Below are 16663 nucleotides of genomic sequence, written 5' to 3' on the forward strand. Positions count from 1 at the left end.
TTTGTATCTCCCTCTCTCTGTATCTCTCTCTCTATCTCTCTTCCCCCTCCCCCTCTGTATCTCTCTCTGAATCTCTCTCTGTATCTCTCTCTCTTCCCCCTCCCCCTCTGTATCTCTCTCTGAATCTCTCTCTGTATCTCTCTTCCCCCTCCCCCTCTGTATCTCTCTCTCTCTATCTCTCTTCCCCCTCCCCCTCTGTATCTCTCTCTGTATCTCTCTATCTCTCTTCCCCCTCTGTATCTCTCTCTGTATCGCTCTCTCTCTCTTCCCCTCCCCCTCTGTATCTCTCTCTGTATCTCTCTATCTCTCCGCCCCCTCTGTATCTCTCTGTATCTCTCTATCTCTGTATCTCTCTATCTCTCTTCCCCCCCTCTGTATCTCTCCCTGTATCTCTCTCTCTTCCCCCTCCCCTCTGTAGCTCTCTATCTCTGTTCTCCCCCCCTCTGTATCTCTCTCTGTATCTCTCTCTCTCTCTCTTTCCCCCTCCCCCCTCTGTATCTCTCTCTGAATCTCTCTCTCTCTCTGTATCTCTCTCTCTATCTCTCTTCCCCCTCCCCCTCTGTATCTCTCTCTGAATCTCTCTCTGTATCTCTCTCTCTCTATATCTCTTCCCCCTCCCCCTCTGTATCTCTCTCTCTATCTCTCTTCCCCCTCCCCCTCTGTATCTCTCTCTATCTCTCTTCCCCCTCCCCCTCTGTATCTCTCTCTGTATCTCTCTCTCTCTCTCTGTATCTTTCTTCCCTCCCCTCTGTATCTCTCTCTGTATCTCTCTCTATCTCTCTTCCCCCTCCCCCCTCTGTATCTCTCTCTATCTCTCTCTCTCTCTCTATCTCCCTCCCCCTCTGTATCTCTCTCTGTATCTCTCTCTATCTCTCTCCCCTGTATCTCTGTATCTCTCTCTCTGTATCTCTCTCTGTATCTCTCTCTCTTCCCCCTCCCCTCTCTGTAGCTCTCTATCTCTGTTCCCCCCTCTGTATCTCTCTCTGTATCTCTCTCTCTCTCTCTTCCCCCCCTGTATCCTCTCTCTCTGTATCTCTCTCTGAATCTCTCTCTCTGTATCTCTCTCTCTCTATCTCTCTTCCCCCCCCCTGTATCTCTCTCTGAATCTCTCTCTGTATCTCTCTCTCTCTCTATATCTCTTCCCCTCTGTATCTCTCTCTCTATCTCTCTTCCCCCTCCCCCCCCCTCTGTATCTCTCTCTATCTCTCTTCCCCTCCCCCTCTGTATCTCCTCTCTCTGTCTCTCTCTCTCTCTATCTTTCTTCCTCTCCCTCTGTATCTCTCTCTGTATCTCTCTCTCTCTCTCTCTCTCCCCCCCTCTGTATCTCTCTCTCTCTCTCTCTCTCTCTCTATCTCTCTTCCCCTCCCCCTCTGTATCTCTCTCTGTATCTCTCTCTGTATCTCTCTCTCTTCCCCCCCCTCTGTATCTCTCTCTGTATCTCTCTCTGTATCTCTCTCTCTTCCCCCTCCCCCTCTGTAGCTCTCTATCTCTGTTCCCCCCCCTCCCCCTCTGTATCTCTCTCTGTCTCTCTCCTCTCTGTATCTCTCTCTCCCTCTCTCTATCTCTCTCTCTATCTCTCTCTCTATCTCTCTTCCCCTCCCCCTCTGTATCTCTCTCTGTATCTCTCTCTCTCTCTCTCTCCCCCTCTGTATCTCTCTCTGTATCTCTCTCTGTATCTCTCTCTCTTCCCCTCCCCCTCTGTAGCTCTCTATCTCTGTTCCCCCCCCTCTGTATCTCTCTCTGTATCTGTATCTCTCTCTATCTCTCTCTCTCTCTCTCTCTCTCTCTCTCTCTCTCTCTCTCTCTCTCTCTCTCTCTCTCTCTCTCTCTCTCTCTCTCTCTCCCCCCCTCTGTATCTCTCTCTGTATCTCTCTCTCTCTCTATCTTTCTTCCCTCCCCTCTGTATCTCTCTCTGTATCTCTCGCTCTATCTCTCTTCCCCCCTCTGTATCTCTCTCTGTATCTCTATCTCTCTCTCTCTCTCTCTGTATCTCTCTCTCTCTTTGTATCTCCCTCTCTCTGTATCTCTCTCTCTATCCCTCTTCCCTCCCCTCTGTATCTCTCTCTGAATCTCTCTCTGTATCTCTCTTCCCCCTCTGTATCTCTCTCTGTATCTCTCTCTCTCTCTCTTTCTTCTTTCTTCCCTCCCTCTGTATCTCTCTCTGTCTCTCTCTCTCTATCTTTCTTCCCTCCCCTCTGTATCTCTCTCTGTATCTCTCACTCTATCTCTCTTCCCCCCCTCTCTCTCTCTCTCTCTCTCTCTCTCTCTCTCTCTCTCTCTCTCTCTCTGTATCTCTCTCTCTCTTTGTATCTCCCTCTCTCTGTATCTCTCTCTCTATCTCTCTTCCCCTCCCCCTCTGTATCTCTCTCTGTATCTCTCTCTGAATCTCTCTCTGTATCTCTCTTCCCACCTCCCTCTCTGTATCTCTCTCTCTCTATCTCTCTTCCCCCTCCCCCTCTGTATCTCTCTCTGAATCTCTCTCTGTATCTCTCTCTCCTCTCTCTCTCTCTCTCTCTCTCTCTCTCTCTCTCTCTCTCTCTCTCTCTCTCTCTCTCTCTCTCTCTTTATCTCTCTCTCTCTCTTATCTCTCTCTCTCTTTGTATCTCCCTCTCTCTGTATCTCTCTCTCTATCTCTCTCCCCCTCCCCCTCTGTATCTCTCTCTGTATCTCTCTCTCTCTCTATATCTCTTCCCCCTCCCCCTCTGTATCTCTCTCTGAATCTCTCTCTGTATCTCTCTTCCCACCTCCCTCTCTGTATCTCTCTCTCTCTATCTCTCTTCCCCCTCCCCCTCTGTATCTCTCTCTGAATCTCTCTCTGTATCTCTCTTCCCCCTCCCTTTTTGTATCTCTCTCTCTCTCTTCCCCTCCCCTCTGTATCTCTCTCTGTATCTCTCTATCTTTCTTTCCCCCCTCTGTATCTCTCTCTGTATCTCTGTCCCCCCCCTCTGTATCTCTCGCTCTCTATCTCTCTTCCCCCTCCCTCCTCTGTATCTCTCTCTGGATCTCTCTCTATCTTTCTTTCCCCCCTCTGTATCTCTCTCTGTATCTCTGTCCCCCCTCTGTATCTCTCGCTCTCTATCTCTCTTCCCCCCTCCCCCTCTCTGTATCTCTCTCTCTCTCTGTATCTCTCTCTCTCTCTGTATCTCTCTCTCTCTGTATCGCTCTCTCTCTCTCTGTATCTCTCTCTGTATATCTCTCTCTGTATATCTCCCTCTCTCTGTATCTCTCTCTCTCTGTATCTCTCTCTCTCTCTCTGTATATCTCTCTCTCTCTGTATATCTCTCTCTCTCTGTATATCTCTCTCTCTCTCTCTCTCTCTCTCTGTATATCTCTCTCTCTTTCTCTGTATATCTCTCTCTCTCTCTTCCCCCTCCCCCTCTGTATCTCTCTCTGAATCTCTCTCTGTATCTCTCTTCCCACCTCCCTCTCTGTATCTCTCTCTCTCTATCTCTCTTCCCCCTCCCCCTCTGTATCTCTCTCTCTATATCGCTTCCCCCTCCCCCTCTGTATCTCTCTCTCTCTATCTCTCTTCCCCCTCCCCCTCTGTATCTCTCTCTCTATATATCTCTTCCCCCTCCCCTCTCTGTATCTCTCTCTCTCAATGTCTCTTCCCCCTCCCCCTCTGTATCTCTCTCTCGGTATTCCTCTCTCCCTCCCCTCCCATGTATCTCCCTCCCCCTCCCCTCTCTCTCTCTGTAACTCTTTCTCTTCATTCCCCCAGCCCAGTGCTACGTTCAGCAGAATGTATAGAGAGGTGTATTATCGGGGATCAAAGCGGGGATTCCCTGTGAATAGGTGGATCAGGGTGAACAAAGTACAGGGCTACTGTCTTATGTTGGAGCAGGTGGGAAACGACCCAAGGGGCTAATGAGAGAGAGAGAGAGAGAGAGAGAGAGAGAGAGAGAGAGAGAGAGAGAGAGAGAGAGAGAGAGAGAGAGAGAGAGAGAGAGTGAGAGAGATACACAGAGAGAGCGATACCGAGAGAGAGAGAGAGAGAGAGAGAGATACACAGAGAGAGCGATACCGAGAGAGAGAGAGAGAGATACACAGAGAGAGCGATACCGAGAGAGAGAGAGAGAGAGAGAGATACACAGAGAGAGCGATACCGAGAGAGAGAGAGAGAGATACAGAGGAGGGGAGGGGGAAGAGAGAGAGAGAGATACAGAGAGAGAGATACAGAGGGGGAGGGGGAAGAGAGAGAGATAGATAAAGAGAGAGAGATACAGAGGGAGAGAGGTAGAGAGAGAGAGATATACACAGAGAGAGAGAGAGAGAGAGAGAGAGAGAGAGAGAGAGAGAGAGAGAGAGAGAGAGGAGAGAGAGAGAGAGAGAGAGAGAGGAGAGAGAGAGAGAACGAGAGAGAGAGAGAGAGAGAGAGAGAGAAGAGAGAGAGAGAGAGAGAGAGAGAGAGAGATACAGAGAGAGAGAGAGGGGGGAGAGCAGAGAGAGAGAGATACAGAGGGAGAGATACAGAGAGAGAGAGAGATACAGAGGGGGAAGAGAAGATAAAGAGAGAGATGCAGAAGGGAGAGAGAGATGCAGAGGGGGAGAGGGGGAAGAGAGATAGAGGGGGAGGGAGAGAGGAATACAGAGAGAGAGAGGGAGAGAGGGAGAGAGAGGTGGAGAGAGCAAGAAAGGGAGAGATACAAAGAGAGAGAGAGACAGAGACAGAGAGTAGAGATAGTAGGGAGAGAGAGAGAGAAAGAGAGAGAGTAGAGAGAGACAGACAGACAGACAGACAGACAGACAGACAGACAGACAGACAGACAGACAGACAGACAGACAGACAGACAGACAGACAGACAGACAGACAGACAGACAGACAGACAGACAGACAGACAGACAGAGCAAAGACAGACAGACAGACAGACAGACAGAAAGTAGAGATCGTAGGGATTGAGCAAAGAGAGACACGGAGAGAGTAGAGAGAGAGTAGGGATTGAGAGCAGAGAGATAGTAGAGAGAGAGTAGAGAGAGGGGAGAGCAGAGAGAGAGAGAGAGAGAGAGAGAGAGGGGGAGAGCAGAGAGAGAGAGAGAGAGAGAGAGAGAGAGAGAGAGGGGGGAGAGAGCAGAGAGAGAGAGAGAGAGAGCAATATGCAGGCCACTGTTTTACAAAGCTCTGTAACAGCAAGGGGGGAGTGTTTAAAAACCCAATTTTTGGGGGGATTTTATTTAACCTTTATTTAACTAGGCAAGTAACGTTAACAGCCAGTAGGGCTGTGTGTGTGTGTGTGTGTGTGTGTGTGTGTGTGTGTGTGTGTGTGTGTGTGTGTGTGTGTGTGTGTGTGTGTGTGTGTGTGTGTGTGTGTGTGTGTGTGTGTGTGTGTGTGTGTGTGTGTGTGTGTGTGTGTGTGTGTGTAGTGTGTAGTGTGTGTGGTGTGGTGTGTACTGTGTGTAGTGTGTAGTGTGTGTAGTGTGTAGAGGGACTGTGTGTGTAGTGTGTGTAGAGGGACTGTGTGTGTGTGGTGTGTGTGGTGTGTAGTGTACTGTGTGTAGTGTGTAGTGTGTGTAGAGGGACTGTGTGTGTAGTGTGTGTAGAGGGACTGTGTGTGTGTGGTGTGTGTGGTGTGTAGTGTGTGTGGTGCGGTGTGTACTGTGTGTAGTGTGTAGTGTGTGTAGAGGGACTGTGTGTGTGTAGTGTGTAGAGGGACTGTGTGTGTAGTGTGTGTAGAGGGACTGTGTGTGTGTGTGTGTGTGTGTGTGTGTGTGTGTGTAGTGTGTGTGGTGTGGTGTGTACTGTGTGTAGTGTGTAGTGTGTGTAGTGTGTAGAGGGACTGTGTGTGTAGTGTGTGTAGAGGGACTGTGTGTGTGTGGTGTGTGTGGTGTGTAGTGTACTGTGTGTAGTGTGTAGTGTGTGTAGAGGGACTGTGTGTGTAGTGTGTGTAGAGGGACTGTGTGTGTGTGGTGTGTGTGGTGTGTAGTGTGTGTGGTGCGGTGTGTACTGTGTGTAGTGTGTAGTGTGTGTAGAGGGACTGTGTGTGTGTGGTGTGGTGTGGTGTGTGTGTGTAGAGGGACTGTGTGTGTGTGGTGTGTGTGGTGTGGTGTGTAGTGTGTAGTGTGTAGTGTGTAGTGTGTGTGTGTAGAAGGTATATCAGTGGCATGGAGCTGTTGATCATGAATGTATTTGAATAGCCATGGTAACCATCCAACGCCACACTGTTTTGAGTGTAAAATGTGTTAATGTGTTAATGTGTTAATGTGTTAATGCGTTAATGTGTTAATGCGTTAATGCGTTAATGTATTAATGTGTTAATGTGTTAATGTATTAATGTGTTAATGTATTAATGTGTTAATGTGTTAATGCGTTAATGTATTAATGTATTAATGTGTTAATGTATTAATGTGTTAATGTATTAATGTGTTAATGTGTTAATGTATTAATGCGTTAATGTGTTAATGTGTTAATGTATTAATGTATTAATGTGTTAATGTATTAATGTGTTAATGTATTAATGCGTTAATGTGTTAATGTGTTAATGTATTAATGTATTAATGTGTTAATGTATTAATGTGTTAATGTATTAATGTGTTAATGTGTTAATGTATTAATGTATTAATGTGTTAATGTGTTAATGCGTTAATGTATTAATGTATTAATGTGTTAATGTGTTAATGTATTAATGTGTTAATGTATTAATGCGTTAATGTATTAATGTATTAATGTGTTAATGTGTTAATGTATTAATGTGTTAATGTATTAATGCGTTAATGTGTTAATGCGTTAATGTATTAATGTATTAATGTGTTAATGTGTTAATGTGTTAATGTATTAATGTGTTAATGTGTTAATGTGTTAATGTGTTAATGTGTTAATGTGTTAATGTGTTAATGCTTCATTGTGCTTTCCTCTTGAATCATTTCAACACAACTAACATCAATAAATCAACCTGACCAATAATGATCAACAGTATGTAAATAATACATCACTCACCATGCTCATTCTGGAGACTCTGGAGAGAAAAGAGACATGATGAGACATATTGAGACACGAAGAGACACGAAGAGACACGAAGAGACATGAAGAGACATGAAGAGACATGAAGAGACATGAAGAGACATGAAGAGACATGAAGAGACATGAAGAGACATGAAGACACATGAAGAGACATGAAGAGACATGAAGAGACAATATATTAGTAAAGCACTTTACAATCAGTCAATCAATTGGAAAAGCACTTTACAATCAGTCAATCAATTGGAAAAGCACTTTACAATCAGTCAATCAATTGGAAAAGCACTTTACAATCAGTCAATCAATTGGAAAAGCACTTTACAATCAGTCAATAATGTGTTAATGTATTAAATCAGTTAATCAATTGGAAAAGCACTTTACAATCAGTCAATCAATTAAAAAGCACTGTCAATCAATTGTTAATGTTTAAGTCAATCAATGTGTTAATGTTTACAATCAGTCAATCAATTTAAATCAGTCAATCAATTAATGTATTACAATCAGTTAATGTATTGGAAAAGCAATTTTAAATCAGTCAATAATGTGTTAATGTTTACAATGTGTTAATGTGTTAAAGTTTACAATCAGTCAATCAATTGTGCACTTTACAATCAGTCAATCATTTCAAAAGCACTTTACAATCAGTCAATCAATTGGAAAAGCACTTTACAATCAGTCAATCAATAAAAGCACTTTACAATCAGTCAATCAATTGGTAAAGCACTTTCACAATCAGTCAATCAATCTGGAAAAGACTTTACAATCAGTCAATCAAAAAAGACATTACAATCAGTCAATCAATTGAAAAGCACACAATCAGTCAATCAATTGAAAAGCACTTTACAATCAGTCAATCAATTGGAAAAGCACTTGACAATCAGTCAATCAATTGAGAAAAGCACTTTACAATCAGTCAATCATGAAAAGCACTTTACAATCAGTCAATCAATTGATGAGACATGAAATCAGAATCAATTGAAAAGACTTTACAATCAGCCAATCATGAAAAGACACAATCAGTCAATCAATTGGAAAAGCACTTTACAATCAGTCAATCAATTGGAAAAGCACTTTACAATCAGTCAATCAATTGGTAAAGCACTTTACAATCAGTCAATCAATTGGTAAAGCACTGTGCTGCCATCCTGTTAGAAGATAACAGATTATTTTATTACAATGGTTAAATTGGATTTTCATTGTGTTCAATGGTGTTATTTGCCCCCTAGTGGCGCTTTCTGGTACTTAGAAAGACAACGCAAACGGGAAGTTCAGAATTGGTTTTGCACGCAAAGAAGCAGCTACAAACAACGCTACGGTGCAGGTCTTTCAATGTAGTTATTTCTTGTCACGCTTCAGCCTTGGAAAAATATTTGTTTGTAAGTTCGATTCAAGCATTTAGCTAATGATGATAATCTTGTTATTGATAGAGTTTCTTACATATAATAATATAATAATAATAATAATATATGCCATTTAGCAGACACTTTTATCCAAAGCGACTTACAGTCATGTGTGCATACATTCTACGTATGGGTGGTCCCGGGGATCGAACCCACTACCCTGGCGTTACAAGCGCCATGCTCTACCAACTGAGCTACAGTTGGTTGCATTTACTCACAAATTGCAATGCCTTTAATGTATGTCGTTAGCTGTATTACTTTGCTCATGCGTCATGCAAACGAATTGTAAAATATACAATACTGTAGTTTTGTTACTGTTTCTAGTGTAATATGCTTTGTTATTCTACATAGATGGTTATACATTATTAGAGTAATGAAAGGAGCCAATTACCATATGGTTAACAATTAGCTATATGGTTTGGCATCATGCCAGATGCATGGTACCTTAGCGCGTGCTTTGTATTTATGAAACTTCAAATGTTTAATATACAGCTACAGTATGTCGGTGTGAATTGAACACTAAAGTATATTATTTTCTGTATTTTGCAGTTTCACAACATAAACGTTTTCAATATATTCATTCAAGAAAAGTCACGCCTTGGGAGTTTTATTGAAGACTTAGTTGTTAGCTATCTGTCTAGTTTTGCATGGGAACGCAACTCAAGGGCAGAATGAGCACCAAAAGCTTTACTGATTGTAAAGTGCTTGACTGATTGTAAAGTTCTTGACTGATTGTAAAGTGCTTTACTGATTGTAAAGTGCTTGACTGATTGTAAAGTGCTTGACTGATTGTAAAGTGCTTGACTGATTGTAAAGTGCTTGACTGATTGTAAAGTGCTTGACTGATTGTAAAGTGCTTGACTGATTGTAAAGTGCTTGACTGATTGTAAAGTGCTTGACTGATTGTAAAGTGCTTGACTGATTGTAAAGTGCTTGACTGATTGTAAAGTGCTTGACTGATTGTAAAGTGCTTGACTGATTGTAAAGTGCTTGACTGATTGTAAAGTGCTTGACTGATTGTAAAGTGCTTGACTGATTGTAAAGTGCTTGACTGATTGTAAAGTGCTTGACTGATTGTAAAGTGCTTGACTGATTGTAAAGTGCTTGACTGATTGTAAAGTGCTTGACTGATTGTAAAGTGCTTGACTGATTGTAAAGTGCTTGACTGATTGTAAAGTGCTTGACTGATTGTAAAGTGCTTGACTGATTGTAAAGTGCTTGACTGATTGTAAAGTGCTTGACTGATTGTAAAGTGCTTGACTGATTGTAAAGTGCTTGACTGATTGTAAAGTGCTTGACTGATTGTAAAGTGCTTGACTGATTGTAAAGTGCTTGACTGATTGTAAAGTGCTTGACTGATTGTAAAGTGCTTGACTGATTGTAAAGTGCTTGACTGATTGTAAAGTGCTTGACTGATTGTAAAGTGCTTGACTGATTGTAAAGTGCTTGACTGATTGTAAAGTGCTTGACTGATTGTAAAGTGCTTGACTGATTGTAAAGTGCTTGACTGATTGTAAAGTGCTTGACTGATTGTAAAGTGCTTGACTGATTGTAAAGTGCTTGACTGATTGTAAAGTGCTTGACTGATTGTAAAGTGCTTGACTGATTGTAAAGTGCTTGACTGATTGTAAAGTGCTTGACTGATTGTAAAGTGCTTGACTGATTGTAAAGTGCTTGACTGATTGTAAAGTGCTTGACTGATTGTAAAGTGCTTGACTGATTGTAAAGTTGACTGATTGAAGCTTGAAATTGTAAAGTGCTTGACTGATTGTAAAGTGATGACTTTATTGAGCTCATCTGATTGTAACTGGTCATTGAACCATTACCATTATATTGTAAAGTGCTTGACTGATTGTAAAGTTTATCAACTGATTGTAAAACTGAATATGACTGATTGTAAAGTCTGACTGTTGTATGATAGAGCAGTGAAGTGGAAATCTTTAAAGAAAAACTCAAGTATGACTTTATTGAGCTCATCTATTGGCAACTGGTCATTGAACCATTACCATTATATTGGTTTGACACGAGATGTATTTTCATATACAATTTTATCAACTAATACAAAACTAGAATATGAGCTAGGGTTCTACAAGTCTGCAGTTATATGATAGAGCAGTCTGTGGAGCGATCATTTAGTCACAGCACTGCAGTTACATGATAGAGCAGTCTGTGGAGTGTTCGTTTAGTCACAGCACTGCAGTTATATGATAGAGCAGTCTGTGGAGTGTCCATTTAGTCACAGCACTGCAGTTATATGATAGAGCAGTCTGTGGAGCGATCATTTAGTCACAGGACTGCAGTTATATGATAGAGCAGTCTGTGGAGCGATCATGCAGTCACAGGACTGCAGTTATATGATAGAGCAGTCTGTGGAGCGATCATTTAGTCACAGCACTGCAGTTATATGATAGATCAAATCAAATCAAATTGTATTTGTCACATACACATGGTTAGCAGATGTTAATGCGAGTGTAGCGAAATGCTTGTGCTTCTAGGTCCGACAATGCAGTGATAACCAACAAGTAATCTAACTAACAATTCCAAAACTACTGTCTTATACACAGTGTAAGGGGATAAAGAATATGTACATAAGGATATATGAATGAGTGATGGTACAGAGCAGCATACAGTAGATGGTATCGAGTACAGTATATACATATGAGATGAGTATGTAGACAAAGTAAACAAAGTGGCATAGTTAAAGAGGCTAGTGATACATGTGTTACATAAGGATGCAGTCGATGATGTAGAGTACAGTATATACGTATGCATATGAGATGAATAATGTAGGGTAAGTAACATTATATAAGGTAGCATTGTTTAAAGTGGCTAGTGATATATTTACATCATTTCCCATCAATTCCCATTATTAGAGTGGCTGGAGTTGGGTCAGTGTCAATGACAGTGTGTTGGCAGCAGCCACTCAATGTTAGTGGTGGCTGTTTAACAGTCTGATGGCCTTGAGATAGAAGCTGTTTTTCAGTCTCTCGGTCCCAGCTTTGATGCACCTGTACTGACCTCGCCTTCTGGATGATAGCGGGGTGAACAGGCAGTGGCTCGGGTGGTTGATGTCCTTGATGATCTTTATGGCCTTCCTGTAACATCGGGTGGTGTAGGTGTCCTGGAGGGCAGGTAGTTTGCCCCCGGTGATGCGTTGTGCAGACTTCACTACCCTCTGGAGAGCCTTATGGTTGAGGGCGGAGCAGTTGCCGTACCAGGCGGTGATACAGCCCGCCAGGATGCTCTCGATTGTGCATCTGTAGAAGTTTGTGAGTGCTTTTGGTGACAAGCCGAATTTCTTCAGCCTCCTGAGGTTGAAGAGGCGCTGCTGTGCCTTCTTCACGACGCTGTCAGTGTGAGTGGACCAATTCAGTTTGTCTGTGATGTGTATGCCGAGGAACTTAAAACTTGCTACCCTCTCCACTACTGTTCCATCGATGTGGATAGGGGGGGTGTTCCCTCTGCTGTTTCCTGAAGTCCACAATCATCTCCTTAGTTTTGTTGACGTTGAGTGTGAGGTTATTTTACATTTACATTTACATTTAAGTCATTTAGCAGACGCTCTTATCCAGAGCGACTTACAAATTGGTGCATTCACCTTATGACATCCAGTGGGACAGTCACTTAACAATAGTGCAATAGTGCATTTTCCTGACACCACACTCCGAGGGTCCTCACCTCCTCCCTGTAGGCCGTCTCGTCGTTGTTGGTAATCAAGCCTACCACTGTTGTGTCGTCCGTAAACTTGATGATTGAGTTGGAGGCGTGCGTGGCCACGCAGTCGTGAGTGAACAGGGAATACAGGAGAGGGTTCAGAACGCACCCTTGTGGGGCCCCCGTGTTGAGGATCAGCGGGGAGGAGATGTTGTTGCCTACCCTCACCACCTGGGGGGCGGCCCGTCAGGAAGTCCAGTACCCAGTTGCACAGGGCAGGGTCGAGACCCAGGGTCTCGAGCTTGATGACGAGCTTGGAGGGTACTATGGTGTTGAATGCCGAGCTGTAGTCGATGAACAGCATTCTCACATAGGTATTCCTCTTGTCCAGGTGGGTTAGGGCAGTGTGCAGTGTGGTTGAGATTGCATCGTCTGTGGACCTATTTGGGCGGTAAGCAAATTGGAGTGGGTCTAGGGTGTCAGGTAGGGTGGAGGTGATATGGTCCTTGACTAATCTCTCAAAGCACTTCATGATGACGGAAGTGAGTGCTACGGGGCGGTAGTCGTTTAGCTCAGTTACCTTAGCTTTCTTGGGAACAGGAACAATGGTGGCCCTCTTGAAGCATGTGGGAACAGCAGACTGGTATAGGGATTGATTGAATATGTCCGTAAACACACCGGCCAGCTGGTCTACGCATGCTCTGAGGGCGCGGCTGGGATTGACGTCTGGGCCTGCAGCCTTGCGAGGGTTAACACGTTTAAATGTCTTACTCACCTCGGCTGCAGTGAAGGAGAGACCGCATGTTTTCGTTGCAGGCCGTGTCAGTGGCACTGTATTGTCCTCAAAGCGGGCAAAAAAGTTATTTAGTCTGCCTGGGAGCAAGACATCCTGGTCCGTGACTGGGCTGGGTTTCTTCTTGTAGTCTGTGATTGACTGTAGACCCTGCCACATGCCTCTTGTGTCTGAGCCATTGAATTGAGATTCCACTTTGTCTCTGTACTGACGCTTAGCTTGTTTAATAGCCTTGTGGAGGGAATAGCTGCACTGTTTGTATTCGGTCATGTTGCCAGTTTCACGCGAATGCTGCCATCAATCCACGGTTTCTGGTTAGGGAATGTTTTTATCGTTGCTATGGGAATGACATCTTCAACACACGTTCTAATGAACTCGCACACCGAATCAGCGTATTCGTCAATATTTTTATCTGACGCAATACGAAACATGTCCCAGTCCACGTGATGGAAGCAGTCTTGGAGTGTGGAGTCCGCTTGGTCTGACCAGCGTTGGACAGACCTCAGCGTGGGAGCCTCTTGTTTAAGTTTCTGCCTGTAGGCAGGGATCAACAAAATGGAGTCGTGGTCAGCTTTTCCGAAAGGGGGGCGGGGCAGGGCCTTATATGCGTCACGGAAGTTAGAGTAACAATGATCCAAGGTTTTACCACCCCTGGTTGCGCAATCGATATGCTGATAAAATTTAGGGAGACTTGTTTTCAGATTAGCTTTGTTAAAATCCCCAGCTACAATGAATGCAGCCTCCGGATAAATGTTTTCCAGTTTGCAAAGAGTTAAATAAAGTTTGTTCAGAGCCATCGATGTGTCTGCTTGGGGGGGGGATATATACGGCTGTGATTATAATCGAAGAGAATTCTCTTGGAAGATAATGCGGTCTACATTTGATTGTGAGGAATTCTAAATCAGGTGAACAGAAGGATTTGAGTTCCTGTATGTTTCTTTCATCACACCATGTCTCGTTAGTCATGAGGCATACGCCCCCGCCACTCACTTACCAGAAAGATGTTTGTTTCTGTCGGCGGGATGCGTGGAGAAACCCGTTGCTGCACCGCATAGGATAGCGTCTTCCCACTAAGCCATGTTTCTGTGAAGCAGAGAACGTTGCAGTCTCTGATGTCCCTCTGGAATGCTACCCTTGCTCGGATTTCATCAACCTTGTTGTCAAGAGACTGGACATTGGCAAGAAGAATGCTGGGGAGTGGTGCGCGATGTGCCCTTGTCCGGAGTCTGACCAGAAGACCGCTACATTTCCCTCTTTTTCGGAGTCGTTTTTTTGGGTCGCTGCATGCGATCCATTCCGTTGTCCTGTTTGTAAGGCAGAACACAGGATCCGCGTCGCGGAAAACATATTCTTGGTCGTACTGATGGTGAGTTGACGCTGATCTTATATTCAGTAGTTCTTCTCGACTGTATGTAATGAAACCTAAGATGACCTGGGGTACTAATGTAAGAAATAACACGTAAAAAAAAAAACTGCATAGTTTCCTAGGAACGCGAAGCGAGGCGGCCATCTCTGTCGGCGCCGGAATGAGACCTGAGCAGTCTGTGGAGCGATCATTTAGTCACAGGACTGCAGTTATATGATAGAGCAGTCTGTGGAGTGTTCATGCAGTCACAGTTGGCTGAAACTATTAAAATTGTGTCCTAAACTGTACCCTAATCCCTAGGCTTCTGGTCCAAAAAGTGCATTATATAGGGAATAAGGTGCCATTTTGGACTTAAAGTCATATGTTGTGTCGGTAAATAGATGAACGCCCTCTTACTTTCTGTAGGTCTTCTATGGACCTCTCTGTCTCCCTCAGTCTCTCCCTGAGGGTCTGCTCTTTAGCTGAGATCTGACACTCCTCGCTCTCCAAAAGACCAATCTCTGACTCCAACCTAGAACGACAGAACAGGAAGAACATCACCTCTGTTAATACAGATCTATAATATAGAATGACAGAACAGGAAGAACATCACCTCTGTTAATACAGATCTATAATATAGAACGACAGAACAGGAAGAACATCACCTCTGTTAATACAGATCTATAATATAGAACGACAGAACAGGAAGAACATCACCTCTGTTAATACAGATCTATAATATAGAACGACAGAACAGGAAGAACATCACCTCTGTTAATACAGATCTATAATATAGAATGACAGAACAGGAACATAACACATTCTCAGTTGCCTTGTCACTATCAGTAACACTGGACACAATTCATCACAATACCGATCAATTCTTTTTCGATTCTTGTAGAACACATCTACATGCCCTGAGTCCTATAGAACACATCTACATGCCCTGAGTCCTGTAGAACACATCTATCTGCCCTGAGTCCTGTAGAACACATTTCACTGCCCTGAGTCCTGTAGAACACATTTCACTGCCCTGAGTCCTATAGAACACATTTCACTGCCCTGAGTCCTGTAGAACACATTTCACTGCCCTGAGTCCTATAGAACACATTTCACTGCCCTGAGTCCTGTAGAACACATTTCACTGCCCTGAGTCCTATAGAACACATTTCACTGCCCTGAGTCCTGTAGAACACATTTCACTGCCCTGAGTCCTATAGAACACATTTCACTGCCCTGAGTCCTATAGAACACATCTACCTGCCCTGAGTCCTGTAGAACACATTTCACTGCCCTGAGTCCTATAGAACACATTTCACTGCCCTGAGTCCTGTAGAACACATTTCACTGCCCTGAGTCCTATAGAACACATTTCACTGCCCTGAGTCCTATAGAACACATCTACCTGCCCTGAGTCCTGTAGAACACATCTACATGCCCTGAGTCCTGTAGAACACATTTCACTGCCCTGAGTCCTGTAGAACACATTTCACTGCCCTGAGTCCTATAGAACACATTTCACTGCCCTGAGTCCTATAGAACACATCTACCTGCCCTGAGTCCTGTAGAACACATTTCACTGCCCTGAGTCCTATAGAACACATTTCACTGCCCTGAGTCCTGTAGAACACATTTCACTGCCCTGAGTCCTATAGAACACATTTCACTGCCCTGAGTCCTGTAGAACACATCTACATGCCCTGAGTCCTGTAGAACACATCTCACTGTGCTCCTCATATGTGTGTGTGAGACACAGTGTGTGTGTGTGTGTGTGTGTGTGTGTGTGTGTGTGTGTGTGTGTGTGTGTGTGTGTGTGTGTGTGTGTGTGTGTGTGTGTGTGTGTGTGTGTGTGTGTGTGTGTGTGTGTGTGTGTGTGTGTGTGTGTGTGTGTGTGTGTGTGTGTGTGTGTGTGTGTGTGTGTGTGTGTGTGTGTAGCATAACTGAGACAGCTCAGATTGACATGCTGGGTGTATATTTTGTGTATATATGCACTGTATATATAATGTGTATATAATGTGTATATAATGTGTATATATGCAGGGTGTATATAATGTGTATATAATGTGTATATAATGTGTATACATGCAGGGTGTATATAATGTGTATATAATGTGTATATAATGTGTATATAATGTGTATATAATGTGTATATAATGTGTATATAATGTGTATATAATGTGTATATAATGTGTATATATGCAGGGTGTATATTATGTGTATATAATGTGTATATAATGTGTATATAATGTGTATATAATGTGTATATAATGTGTATATAATGTGTATATAATGTGTATATAATGTGTATATAATGTGTATACATGCAGGGTGTATATAATGTGTATATAATGTGTATATAATGTGTATATAATGTGTATATAATGTGTATATAATGTGTATACATGCAGGATGTATATAATGTGTATATAATGTGTATATAATGTGTATATAATGTGTATATAATGTGTATATAATGTGTATATATGCAGGGTGTATATAATGTGTATATAATGTGTATA

The 16663-nt window shown here is 43.2% G+C and overlaps 1 pseudogene; it reads right to left on the reverse strand.

Annotated features, from left to right (window-relative positions):
• The window catches only part of LOC123989575, a 144737-nt pseudogene that overhangs the window by 24173 nt on the left and 103901 nt on the right, over positions 1–16663 (reverse strand).

This window comes from Oncorhynchus gorbuscha, linkage group LG11 (assembly GCF_021184085.1).
Source record: "Oncorhynchus gorbuscha isolate QuinsamMale2020 ecotype Even-year linkage group LG11, OgorEven_v1.0, whole genome shotgun sequence".
NCBI lineage: Eukaryota > Metazoa > Chordata > Actinopteri > Salmoniformes > Salmonidae > Oncorhynchus > Oncorhynchus gorbuscha.